Source organism: Dipodomys merriami, unplaced genomic scaffold (assembly GCF_024711535.1).
Source record: "Dipodomys merriami isolate MVZ:Mamm:240054 unplaced genomic scaffold, mDipMer1.0.p SCAF_8, whole genome shotgun sequence".
Classification (NCBI taxonomy): Eukaryota; Metazoa; Chordata; class Mammalia; order Rodentia; family Heteromyidae; genus Dipodomys; species Dipodomys merriami.
The window spans coordinates 16382855-16396977 of NW_027206401.1; positions in this window are offsets into that span (position 1 = coordinate 16382855).

Sequence of the window (14123 nt, forward strand, 5' to 3'; positions counted from 1 at the left end):
AGAGAGGGAGGGAAGGAGGGATAGATATAGATAGTAAAATGCTTATGCTCTCTAAATCCATTTATTTTCCTATGAAATAAAGAGAATAATAACCCAACCAAAAATATAGGACTCTTTCAGCTGCAAATGAGAAGCTCACTTCACAATGGCAAAAAAGGAAACATGGATAGAACACACCGGCTCCCAATGTAGCCTTACATGCCAGGGTTTGGACCTTGGTTTAAACAATGTCATTAGGATTCAGTCATGCTCTATGCCTTGGCTTTGCTTTCTTTGCTTAGACTTCACTCTCTAGAAAGCTATTCTGGTCGAGCAAAATGACCTGTAGCATCTATAAGCTTATATCCATGTAGATTCAGAGAAAATTTTATTCCTTAACCATTACAGGAATGCAAGATGATTGACAATAGCTCTGATTGGCCTGAGTTTGATTTTTTCTTTTTTTTCTTTCTTTTTCTGCTTATGTGGTGCTGAGGAATCGAACCCAGGGCCTCATGCATGCAAGGCAAGCGCTCTACCACTGAGCCACCTTCCCAGCCCGTGAGTTTTATTTTTTTCTTGATCTCTGCATCATAAAATGTGAGGCTTCACTGGCTGTGTCTAAGTCACAGTACTACTTTCTAAGGTAGAAGTGGAGTCAGTTCCACTCAGACAGATATATGAGAGTGAGTGAGGAATAATATTGTCCCATAGAAAATCTGCACTCATGGTTATAGAAAGCAGGTGGAGGGAAGATTGCAATTCAAGGTTATCCAGGGCAAAAAGTTATGGGACCAAGGCTGGGAAGGTGGCTCAACAATAAGAGCGCTTGCCTCGCATGCATGAGGTCCTGGGTTTGGTTCCTCAGCACCACATAAGCAGAAAAAGCCAGAAGTGGCGCTGTGGCTCAAGTAATAGAGCATTTGCCTCGAGCTGAATTGCTGAGGGACAGTGCCCAGGCCTGGAGTTCAGGCCCCATGATTGACCAAAAACAAAAGTTATGGGACCCTCATCTCAACTAGGCTGGGTGGTTTGTGTGTCTGTCATGCCAGCTACACAGAAATGCAAATAGAAAAGTTGCAAAATAGTGAGAATTGTAGTCCAGACTAGACAGGAAAAAGCCTATTTTAAAAATAACCAAATCATGGGGCTTGGGAGGTGGCTCAGTGGTAGAGCGCTTGCCTTGCATGCCTGAGGCCCTGGGTTCGATTCCTCAGCACCACATAAGCAAAAAGAAAAAAAAAAGCTGGAAGTGGCGCTGTGGCTCAAGTGGTAGAGCACTAGCCTTGAGCTGAAGAGCTGAGGAACAGCGCCCAGGCCCAGAGTTCAGGCCCCACGACCGGACCCCCCCCCAAAAAAACAACAAAAAAAACCAAATCACAAATGGCTGGGGTTGAGGCTAAAGTGATAGAGTACCTGCATACCAAGTGTGAGTCTCTGAACTAAACTCCTATTACCACCAAAAAGAAAAGAAAATCTAGCTATCCTTATCAGCAAATAAAGGACCACAATATCTAGTCATTCTAATGAAAGATGACAATTTGTGTGCAAGATATTGTGTGACTAGAAGGGATTCCTATTTGTAATGGGGGATGTTATTTAAGTAGAATGTTTCTTGAAGGACTGCTTTTTTAAATAATATTATTTTGTATCTTGAAACATCTGAGTAATGACATTGCTTGGATGTGTGCCTGTCTAACTTTTCTAAATTGTCCTCTCCGAAGATGTTGGAAAGTGCTCATGTTGCTGACTGCAGGGGTGAAGAAACCTGAAGTGTTACCTCTAATGTGAGTTTGAATTTCTCTACAGGAATTAAGCAAAACTTCGTCAGCCAAGCAGCAATGTGCCTTAAGCTAGCAGAAAATGGTATGAAGTCATTTCACAATTACAGTATATGATAAATGTTGGTGTTGTTGAAAAATAAATCTGCATAGGAGCACAAATGAGATCCATCCTAGCTCCTATTCCTAGAAACACGTGCGGTCTAGATTTATTCACCCCTTGAAACTGAGTTGATAGCACATAGCTCTGATTAATGGCCTCGAGAGAGAGGTGATAGAACCACTCTAGGTTTGGTCATTAAAATACGTTGGCAATTCTTCAGACCTGTCACTGAGTGTGGAACCTGCCTCTAAGGTTCTAAGGAGCCTTAGAATTCTAAGGATTCTACCTCTGAGGAGGTAGATGGAGAAGGTTGCAGGAGTCTTCATCTCTGAAATAACAGAAAATCTGTCAAAGATACCATCAGCCCCAATTGGAAATGCTAAAATAAAATTCAAAGTGAGTAAAATTTATTGTACTAGCTCTCTGGCTTTTGAGTTATTATAACCTGCTTAATATAACCCAGCCAGCCTGCAAAAAGAATCACTAACAATATTGACTCATGCCTTGAAGTAAATGAATTGACAAGAGCAGAACCTGATCCAGACTTCGTTGGGCCTCTGAGGAAGTTCCTGTATTCTTTCGGGTTTCAGGAAAAATGAATTGAAATAATGATGTTTGACTTCCTCTTTTATTCATGTGTTAGTCATAGTGTATATGACTATGTGTAGGTTTCTGTTATGAGCTGACTGGGTTTCCAGGACATCAAGCATAAAACCTCCAAACTGAACCCATGGTCTCTCCCTATACAGACCCCAAACTTGCTTTTCCATTCCCTAGCCCATTATACACACTACCCATTAGCAATTTCACAGGCAAATATAGGAATAATCTTAACTCTGATTTTTTTAAACTAAACCCAGTGTACCCTTTCCAATTTAGTACAAACCAGACATGAGGTTTTCCCAAGCTTATTATAATAGACCAATGGCTTGTTCTCCCTTTCCCAGGCTTGTCTTTTCTCTGGGATTCACTTTGTGGGTAGATCAAGTTGTCTAAAATGCCAGTCTTGTCATGTCGGCTTTATATTAAAACTTCTTTGGTATTTCCTTGTTACTCTAGGATAATAGTGTGCCTTATAAGGCTCTTCGGGACAGCTTTTCTCTCAGCTTATCTTTTGCCAATGCCCCCTGAACATAGAATCCAGCCAATCATCACAATGAATAAAATATATTTTATTGTAAATGTGTTACTTTCCTTGTTTTCTCATCCTCCCTTGTGTTTTGTAAGTCTTTGTCATGTGGCTTGCTTTAGCCAAGAGAATGCTAGTGAGGATGATGTAGATAGTAGCTTAATACATGCTTAAAATGTTGAACATGTTCCCTTGTGTTCCTGGCTTTCATCACGATAAGAAACTGCCTGTATTCTACTGGTCCAGGGAAGATAGGAGACATTTGGAACAGATCCAGGCTCAACCTACATTTGGAGCAAAGCCCAGAAAGACAAAATCAGCTGTACCCAAGCTGACCTGCAGATATATGAGCAAGAACTCATTATTATGTGTCACTAAGATTATATGGCTGCCACAGAATAAAGGCAGGCTCATACACCAGGTTTTATATTGTAGGTACACTTCATATTTAAAACAAAGAAAAAAAAACAAGCAAAGACCAATATCCCTAGAAGCTTTGAAAAAAATCCTCTCAGAAAGTTTCACAGGTTTAATTCATTAAAGATTTATTGGGATTGTTGCTCTTTGGCACACTGCTATCCACCAATATTTATTGAAATAAAGTTAACTATACTACTTTAGAGCCTACTCCAAGCAAACCCTAAAATAAGGATGTGGCTGTGAGTTGTATCCATGGAAAGTAATCAAAGGAGTAGAAGAGTTGACAAGAAAACCGGAAAGAGAAGGAAGTCTAAAGAATAAACTAAAACAAGATACGTGTGTGGGCCACCAGCCAGGTGAACACAGCTGACTATGCATCAACATTACTAATGGATTTAGAGTGCATTTTCCAGGTCAGTAGTTGCATGTCAAATGTTAGCACCCATGTGAATCTATTTTAGGAGCTATACAGATATAGCACAGTTATGATCATAATCATAGTTATGATTGGGACTATCTCTTGATGACATTTTTATTGACCGCAATAATCTACCCTGCTCTGCTTCCTTTTGTAAAAGACATAATGATGAATTAAATAGGACCAGGAGAAGAAAATGTTATCCTGGCTTCCTTTAAGTAAAAATTGCTGAAACAAGGAAATTTAAAACAACCAAAAGAATATTAGTAGATTAGTGATTTTCAAATTAGTTTCAGTGAGATGTATATAGAAGTCCACAAAATAAAGAATATAATCATTTCCATAGGATCAAAAACTACTTTGTGAATCAAAATTAAATGGCTTTATATACACTAGAAGTTTACAAAGAATTTCACATGCGCATTTAACAATAAGCATTATGAAAAACTCTAAGAGGTGGAAGATACATAAATTGTGATTTAAACAAAAAATGAACTTATGTTCTGAAGATTCAGGTTTCCCAGAACAGATGATATCTGATCAAGACCTAAAGTCTCAGATATTATAGTGATAAACATGATATAAGGTTGCCCTGGGTGTGAGGACGGATGAGGAAGTGATTATGGGAATGGGACAGAAGGAACTTTCTGCAGTGGGGGAAAGGCCTCTGTCTTGTTTAAAGTGATGATTGCACAAGCATATTCAAAATACATTAAGTCATAATTTTATTTCATTTCTTAATGGTAAAAGTATTTCTTCCAAGAATCTAAGGCTGACAGCATGGTTCGGTTTGCCTTTACTAAAGCAATTCAAATCTTAACAAATTAATCATTCTAACGTATGCACCCTAAGGTATGGAGGAGAAACACAACCATATATAATAAATATAGAGGTTATTTTGAATAAGATACAATATGAAGTTTTAACTCTTACTTAGATAAATTCTTTTAAGCTTTTAAGAGGAAAGGTGGGCAAATACAATCATAATATTCAATGTGTATATGTGAAAGTTGAAAAAAATGAGTGGATTGTTAGGTTGGAAGAACTGCGGGAGAATGATGGATGGGTGGCATTGATTGGTGCGTTGCACCTATAAACTGATATGGTGAACTGAAACCTCTTTTTACAAATACTTAGAGGTAATAATGATAATAAATCTGGTGGAAAAGAAAGAGAAAAAATGCATGAGAAATCAATGACTCCTAATTTCGATGTATATGAACTGAAACTACTTAGTCACCTGTGAATAAATTCATTAAAGAACAGAGAAAAAAGGCAGACAGAACTGATGAAATATGAAAAACAATTGGGCAAAAATAAATAGGAATTATTCTGGCATGAAGAGACAAGTTCCAACAAGATTATTTTTTCGGATTATACAAAGACTAGTAATTCATGAGAAGGAAGAGATAAATCTGAATAGGCTGAATAAATCGTTGATCAACTAATTAAGGAACAGAAATACATTCCCCAGGTGGGGGGACTTGTTTCCTTCAGATTTGATTTGGGAAGGTGGCTCAATGGTAGAGTGCATGCCTTGCATGCATGAGGCCCTGGGTTTGATTCCTCAACACCACATAAGCAGAAAAAGCCGAAAGTGGTGTTTGGCTCAAGTGGTAGAGAGCTAACCTTGAGCTGAAGAGCTGAGGGACAGCACCCAGGCCCTGAGTTCAGGCCTATGACTGACAAAAATAAATAAAAGATAAAAAAATATCAACCCAACAATATGACATTATAATAAAGACACCATTCACAATCTGGATATAAAAAGTTTCATCAGTTAAAAGAGTACTTAAATTATTCACACATTAAAAAACTGTCAGTAACATGAACTTTTATAAATATCACCATTTATATATGAAAGAAACTACACTGAGATTCATCTGTATTCACAAAATAAAAATCCTAGGATGTCACTTCTTACAACTTGGAATAAATTGTGAACCTGGACGACAATAAATTTTGATCAAGCATATGAATGATTGAATTATCAGTCTTTTTCCCTGCCAAAGGAAAATATATAACAGAATCCAGTGATATAAAATCAAACAGAATTCTAGATGTAGATTAGGCAAGGAATTAATAAGAAATAGGACTTTAGCAAGTCCTATATTGTGATATTTCTGGTATTAAAAGCTTTAGATGTATAACTTTGCTGTGCTTACTTTCGTTCTTGTAACAAGTGTTCCTTGTCTTCCTTAGTATGATAGTCTCGATTTTGTATTTTTTCCTATAATGCATCTTGAAAATTACATTAGTGTAAGACTCTCTCACCATGCTCACATCCTTTTGTCTTTAAACTGTATATGTACTTTTTAAGGACAGACCTTTTCTCAGAATGCTTTGACAAGAAGTAAGGTCTTTAACAACTGTGTGTGTGTAAATTATATGGAGTGGAGACACGTGGTTGGAGGCACATAAAGAAATTTTGGTTATGTGGAAACAGCCCAAATCCATCCAGATCACAGAATTAATTCCCTTCAAGGCAACACATATCCTTTGACCTCTTGGCATACTGCTCTAGGCAGACTCTAATTTTTAATAAAGATTATGCAAGCTGACCTTCCTCTTGCCTCCCCACACTACTAAGTTAAAAGTTTAAAAATTGAACATAGGATGTTGTACATTCTTAAAAATTGAACATAGGATGTTGTTCATTCGTTGCCTTATATTAACTTTCTTATAACACATGGACATAAAACTCAGTGCCTTTCTGGTTTCATAATATTTGCAGGAAATATTACAAATGAGTAAGGTTTGAGCTCTAGCTGCGTATTTAAGCACATCAGCACATCCTGAATAACGTCAGCACCTACTTCTACTGCAAGTGACAATGGGATTAGCTTTGCAATACAATGCAAATGACAAGTTATTGTAGGTCCCCATTTTTCAAGGGATGCAAAGTTGTTACTTTTCACAATCTGAAATAAAAATGGGAAAATAACCGGAGTATAGCTTTCCCCAAGAAGCTGCCTCATTGGGGTGTACCACGATTCCTATCCAAACAGATGTGATCCTATTTTTAAAGACTTTCGGGAAAGGGAGATTCCCTAACATTCCTTAGCAACGTGTTCTAATGTTTAACAACACTTGCTGTCAGGGATGTGGTTTCTCTGAGCCTGAATGAAATGTTTTTATGTTTCTAGGTAGTGGTATTTTTCTGTGGTCTCTACCATTTTTCATACTCATTTTATTCACTTACATTTTTTGCCTTTGTCAATGAATTCTGTTGAAGATATTTTTGTTTATAAATACAAAATAAAATTTAAGATAACCAAAAGTCAAAAATATAACCAAACAAAATATCACTTTACATACACACATATGTGGGATGACAATGAGTTTTAACTTAGGTTTCTTTTTATAAAAAAATTAATTTTATTGTCAAGGTGAAGTACAGAGGGGTCACAGTTACATACGTAAGGTAGTGAATAATCATTCATGGTACACAAAGATGTGACATTCTGTCCCTCTATTGGTACACTTGTGTGAGTTGAGGTCATTTTATTGAAACATCACATTAGGAACTTCAAACATTTAGAATTTTGCTCTGTGCAGTAGTCTCTTTTGAATACTCTCCAAATTGCCTACATTTTTCTTAAGTTGGTAAGTTCTGAACTAGATATGAAATTCCAATACAGGGTAATATTGAGCATGGGGGACAGAACACCTCTGTCATTTCTACTTTGTTAGTTTAGAGTATCTCCAAATCCATCTGTACATCCATGTGGCTGATCAATAATGAGAACTCAAACAACCAGCCAGCCACATCTCAAATGGCAAGCGTTATTTGTTAATTCCAGGAAAAAATATCATTTTGAAATAGTTCTTATTACCAGGTACTTGTCTACCTGAAATTCCACTGCTAGTGATTCGTATCATTGAGCCAGTTCCTTTATAGGCTCTGCTAACCCAGAAGAACTCTCCGAAATCTTAAAACTTTAATCAATGTATTAGTTAAAGCAAAGTGCAGAAAGCTTCCTGGATAAAGTACTGGGTAGATAACTGGAAATGGAAATATGTAAATTGAGGATGACCCTGTAACCCAGTTGACCTAGGCTGTCTAGGTTCAGGCAAATTGGCCAGATAGATTTAATTGGAGCTGTTCATTTCACTCATTTTATGTGATTGCTTTAGCAGTGCCAACCAAAGGCGGTAACATTTTCTAAATGAGCTGGATGGAATCTGGGGACTAGCTTGAGCTTTCAGACTTGGTATGAGTTCCTCTCCTCTCACTTGTTGATTGGGTGATCATGGACAGGTTAACTTCTCCCACTCTCAGCCCTCCTCCCAGGCCCCTCCACTGACACATAGAGGCTCTTAACTGTCTTTTGGATAAATATGTTGTTATTGGTGCAAATGTTTTGCCTAGGCAAAGCATGTCTAACTGATTCAATGATTCACACAATAGTTCACAGTCACTATTCTACTCTAGAGTTCCTTTCTACCTTATTTGTACTTCACTTCTGATTTTTTTTAAATTTCATCCTTTAAATTTTTATTTTCATACTTACCATCTCAATTACAACTGCTACAGGAAAGTACCCTACTGGACTGAGTGACTTTTAAGCAAATTTATCTCTCACAGTTCTGTAAACTGAAAGTCCAAGATTAGTCTAAAGCATTCCGTGTTGATGGCATCTAGGAAACTTCTTTCTTCTAGTTTTCCGAGTGCTGGCTTTTGGTTATATGTTCACTGGGTGAAAAGACAGTGAGTTATCTCTGGCTTCTTTTCAGGGCACTAATCCCATTCATGATGATTTCATCCTCATAACTAATCACCTCTCAACGGCCCCACCTGCAAATACCATCACCATCACACTGGGGATTTGGTTTCAACACACGAATTTTGGGAGGCACATTCCATGTTCAGTCCATAACTCCTACCAAGAAAACTCCTCATAAGCGTGTATCTGTACCCTCCTCTCTGGCCCTTGTTTTTACACCTCTATGTCATTAGCTATTGTTCTATATGCGATTTGCCCTTTTTCCCATCTTAATTTTTTTTTTTGAAAAAAGACTTAGGTTGTCTTTTTTTCTAGAACCTAACACCATACAAGGAACACTAAATAAATAACTAGCCAGATTCATGTTGCTTTAGTGAGTTAACACTTCAAGCCTATATATCACTCTCAGCTTCTTCCTCTAATTACTTTACCTAACGATGAAAGGTGCTAAAATTATTGCCATCTTGGAAAGGTGTGAAACAATTTATAAAGAGATCCAAAACATCCCCGGAACATATAAGGATGGCATTCTTTCAGGACTGAGATCCAAAACAAACACAACTTCGATAGTGACAGTTTCTTTGTAGTGCCAACTAAGAAAATGAGCCTGGCTTGAATTAGAAAGCTTTTGCAGGGCTGGAGCTGTATCTCTATGGTTCCTTTGGTTCTTGGCCTTCTCCCTCGGGCCCACCAATCAAGACACTGAGGAGACTGTTTTTGTGGCATTCAAGCCTCTAGTACTTGAAATGAGGTAGATACCACTAGAGCACTTCAGAGGCCAGACACCAGATGGTAATAATACATTTCAACTATTAGAAGTTTGGACCAGAGAGCTAAAGGTGAAGGTCTTACTCATTTGTCAAATGATGTAAGTCATTATTAAATCAGGACAAAACAGTTAGCATTTGAAGTATAACTTTGGTTGCTATTTATTAATGCACTAACCAGTTCGTTTGGCTCGGTTGGCTTTATGTAACTGTGTGTTGCATTTCAGGTTTGTTAAAAGCCTAAAGAGAGTGAGGAAATGACCTATACAAATTGTAGCTCCAAGTAAATCAAAACTTTTCTTCACATGCCAATTATATGCTAGCAGGTTAGATTTACTGGTTACATTATGTGTTACTAAAAATAATTGGAAACAGGAGACTACAAGGAAATCTCCATGTAAAATTTAGTGAGCTTTGTCAACATGTGTGGGATTTGGGGTATATCTGTCTGTCTATCTGTCCATTTAAATGTGTGTATATATGTGTGTGTATACGTGTATATATACCTACACACTTTTTTTTTTAAAGAATGAAAGTGAACACATATACAGGGTAAAAGAAGATGGCCGTAAATGAGCAGTTAAATTCTTAAGATACTGGTAGGAAAAAGTAAGAGAGAATTAGATCATCAGGACACTTCCAATAGGAAATACTAACATATATTTTACTGTGCAATGTGACCAAGCTTAATCTTGAAGAACCTCTGAAGAACAAAACCTTGGTAATTCTGATCCTGACTCTATAAAAAAAAAAAGAGAGAGAAATGTCAATTTGATACTGAGAATGTTTTGTAGTAACAATGTCATTAATATTTGGTACCATCATGTTCTTCATCATTATTGTTACTATCACAACTAATTTGTATCAAGTACTTCCTACTTGCTAGGCACTGTGCTAAGGATTTCTGTCTATTTCAATTCATTTTATTCTCTCAACAATACTGCTAGGTGCTGTGCTAAAAATTTCTATCTTAATTCATTTTATCCTCTCAATAGACTATGTGGTAGTACTCTTAATGTGTCCATTATAAAAATGAGGAAACAGGGCACTTAGATGTAGTGAGAATTACACAATACTGAACTTGGAAGGAAACAGGACTTACTTTGCTTGACCCTCAATTTATAGATGAGACCATTCAGGCCTAGAGATTAGTTCTTTTCTCACAGTCACATTTAAAAAAATCAGTGGCTGAGCATATTTATATAAACTATCAGCCTATATTAAATGATTACTATATGCCTTCACAATAATCCTGAGACTTTCCTGTAGTCTTCTGCTTCAAATTACTTTATAATCATATAATGTACTTTATATTGTATGATCCAGTAACTCAAACCAAAATTGTACAGGAAAGTGAAGTGCTTGCATAAATAACCCCCACGTATATGAGGGTGTTGGAACTTGGAACTTTGGTCTGTAGGTAGATGTCAGGCAGACAACTGCTTCTCCTTCTGCTGTCCTCTGTGTCTGGAGGGCTTCTAAATGTGCTATCAACAGGTGCATTTTAATCCACAGCCTTGGTGTGGATTTTTATATCACACGGAGTAGTTCATGGAATCCTAGAAGGATTAAGGGGGAAAAAAGCCAAAGTGAAGGGTAGCCCCTTTTCTAAATTGTAAAATACAAACATGGTAAGAATTTTTCAATGTGTTCAACTAAAAGTTAAGACTGGATAATAATAGAACAATAACCATTTATCATACAGATTCCATGATATTTTGTCACATATATTTTCCTTATTTCTGCTTTCATTCGTCATGTTCATTGGAGACACATTACGAACACTGCTCTTACATTTTTCTAAATGCAGTATCCCAGTGCTACAAAGTCTTGCTGGAAACCAAAACAGCAATGCAGTTGTTATGATATATTGGAATTTAGCATTTTTAATCATGCGTTATTTTATTACATTTTTAAAACGCATCATGGTGTATTTAATAAAGGTGCCAATTGGCTATTGATTTTTAGCATATCTTTGAACATATATACGTATATATATGGATCAATAAATATGTTTAGAAATGCTTTTTAAGATGAGAAATTCACACATGGTATTTATTGAAAAGAAGACATACATTGACAGCTAGGTACACATACACAGCTGAGATTTCTACTTAGATACACATAAAATTGTTAAGCTCTAATTAAGCCACTCAGTTGAATGTCACACTGTATAAAAGAGATTTTTTTTAAAGACTAAAGTAAGTTCAAGAGTTGCTTCATTAACATGGAGATGGGATTTAAACTTGTATCTACCCATAAGAGAAAGGTGCTCTTTATGGATACTTGGAAGGCTATTATTTTTACCCATCTACTCTGATAATACAATGGGTATTCTAAGACAAGCTGGGGGTGGTAACCATGGGCTCCATTTATCTGAAATTAGAAGTGCCCATAACGGGTTGGCAGGGCGGTGGGCAGCATTGTGTGTTTCCCAGCTCTCTCTAATTAGCTATAGAAAAATGTGAAGAATAGCACCCACATTATCCAAATTCTCTTTAGGATTTGCTACCTTAAAAACTATTTTCCTTTTGTTACATTTGCTATGTATAATTATGCTTTCAAAAAGTCCTCTGATTTGGAATCCTTCCCCTGCTGACCTGCCACCCAGTTTCGTCATATGCAGCAGCCACTATTTATTTTGAAGTACTAAAGGTTGTTTCTGGGAGGAAAAACGCTTTAAAAATTAAAAGAGTATATCAGATATGCTTTTTTAAATATCCTATGTCTATCTTGTGCTTTGAAAATGACTAAGCTCACAAAGGCATTTCTCTCCAGCTCCTAGTTACCTGTCTTAGTCATCTCTTAGGATTTTCTCCTTCCTCTTCCACCCCCCAAGTCCAGCTACACTGGCCTTTCAGTTCCTCAGGACACTGGGCTGTTTCTTGTTCTAGAGCCTTATTACTTTCTGTTCTCTCTCTCTCTCTCTCTCTCTCTCTCTCTCTCTCTCTCTCTCTCTCTCTCTCTCTCTCTCTCTCTCTCTCTCTCTCTCTCTCTCCTCCTTTCTTTCCCTCTCCCTTCCTCCTTCTCTCCCTCCTCACCCCCCCATCTCTTTCTCTCTGTCTCTCTCTCTCTGAGGCCTTGTTTTCCTGCTCTTCATCAGTCAGTTTTCAGACCAAATATCAACACTAGAGATTTATCTGGCCCCATGAAGTTTTGCTCTATCTACTAGTCCACTACTGTGCCTTATTTCACTCTTCTTAGCATTTTTTCATGACTTGGAAATGTCCGTCCAATGTGTTGATATGTCTGTTCTTAGTTCTCCACAGATCTTATCAGCTCCCTCTGCCTTGTTTTCTCCTGTATCTGTAGCCTGACACATGGGCATTCTAGGTATATTTCAGGAAGGACATAAATATACCATACATCTCTGCTGAAGTGCCAGTCTTATGGGGATAGAAGTTAGAATATTTGTTACCTCAGTGATTTGCTCACAGAAAATAAATAGGACACAATCTGGATGGGGAAAATACTCTATCAGAGTTTTGGCTACATGAGCACCCACAGACAGATATAAAAATCTATCTGGTCATATACAATGATTCCTTATGCTTTCTTTGGGTATGTGGGTGTTTAGAAAGTATAAACTTTGGTAAATTGATCTAGAGAGAATCTGTCAGCATGACCTTTGGAGAGTTTTATCCACTGGAGCTTGGGTAAGATGCCTCTGAATGTTTCACAAACAATCTCTGACTGTTGGAAACCAGTCATTACCTTAAAAGACATGGTTCCAGTACTGGAACCATGCTAGTACTGGGGCTTGAACTCAGGGCCACATAACTCTGGCTTGGCTTGCTTATTCATAGCTGGTACTCTACCACTTGAATCATGCCTCTATTCTATAGAAATTGGAGATGAAAATTAGCAAATTTTCCTGCCTGGATTGTTTTCTAACCATGACCCTTCAGGTCCCTGCCTCCTAAGTAGCTAGAATTACTGGTATGAGCCACTGGCACTTAGCTTTGCTGTTTCTTAATGTGATTTTCTTTCTGTAGTCTTTAAGAAGGTTATCCATGAGACATCATTGATTTTGTTTTGAGTGTTCTCTAGAATATGAGATGCTAAGATTGTGACATTTCCAGTATCCTTCCTTGGAAAGGGTCAGTACTAAGTAAAACCAGAAAATCATCAAAGTTTGAATCTGCTCACCCCTCCCCCATCCCTGCCCCAGCTCACTTTTCCCTTGGCTGTTTCTCCTGATGGGCATATATTCTGAGATTCAGCATGCCTTTGTGTTTTGGCTACCCTCTCCATTCCCAGGGTTGATCATTCACCAGTGCCTTTTCTTTTATGTCTTATTTATTTGCACACATAAGAATATACTTTTGTAAAGGAGTCACATGAATATCCTTGCAGGAAGAAAAGGGACCAACTTGTCATAAAGTATCAAATGAAACCAGAGGAATGTGATTTACAAAAAGGAGAGAAGGCAATTGTCAGGCAGCCAGCTAGCCCAGTTCAACCTCAGGACAACGTATAAAGCAATGGCTCTCAAGCTTTAAGATCTGGAGATCTTACCGTGGACTTTTCCAGACTCTAATCTCAATAATTTTCATTTTACAAATCAAGGCAGGAGCCTAGAAGAATTTGAGTCAAGCATTTTCTTAGACGTTATACAGGTGGTCTTTGAATAATATTTAGAGAATTCGCAATGGAGATTGGGTGGCCTCTGTGATGATTCCTGGTTATCTGGATGTCTGGGTGCTCTGTCATCTTCTGAAACCACAAGGGAAACCTTTAAAAATGTCATTTAGGCTAACTGCTCTGCTGTCACACCACGTCCCTCCATTCCCAGTCAA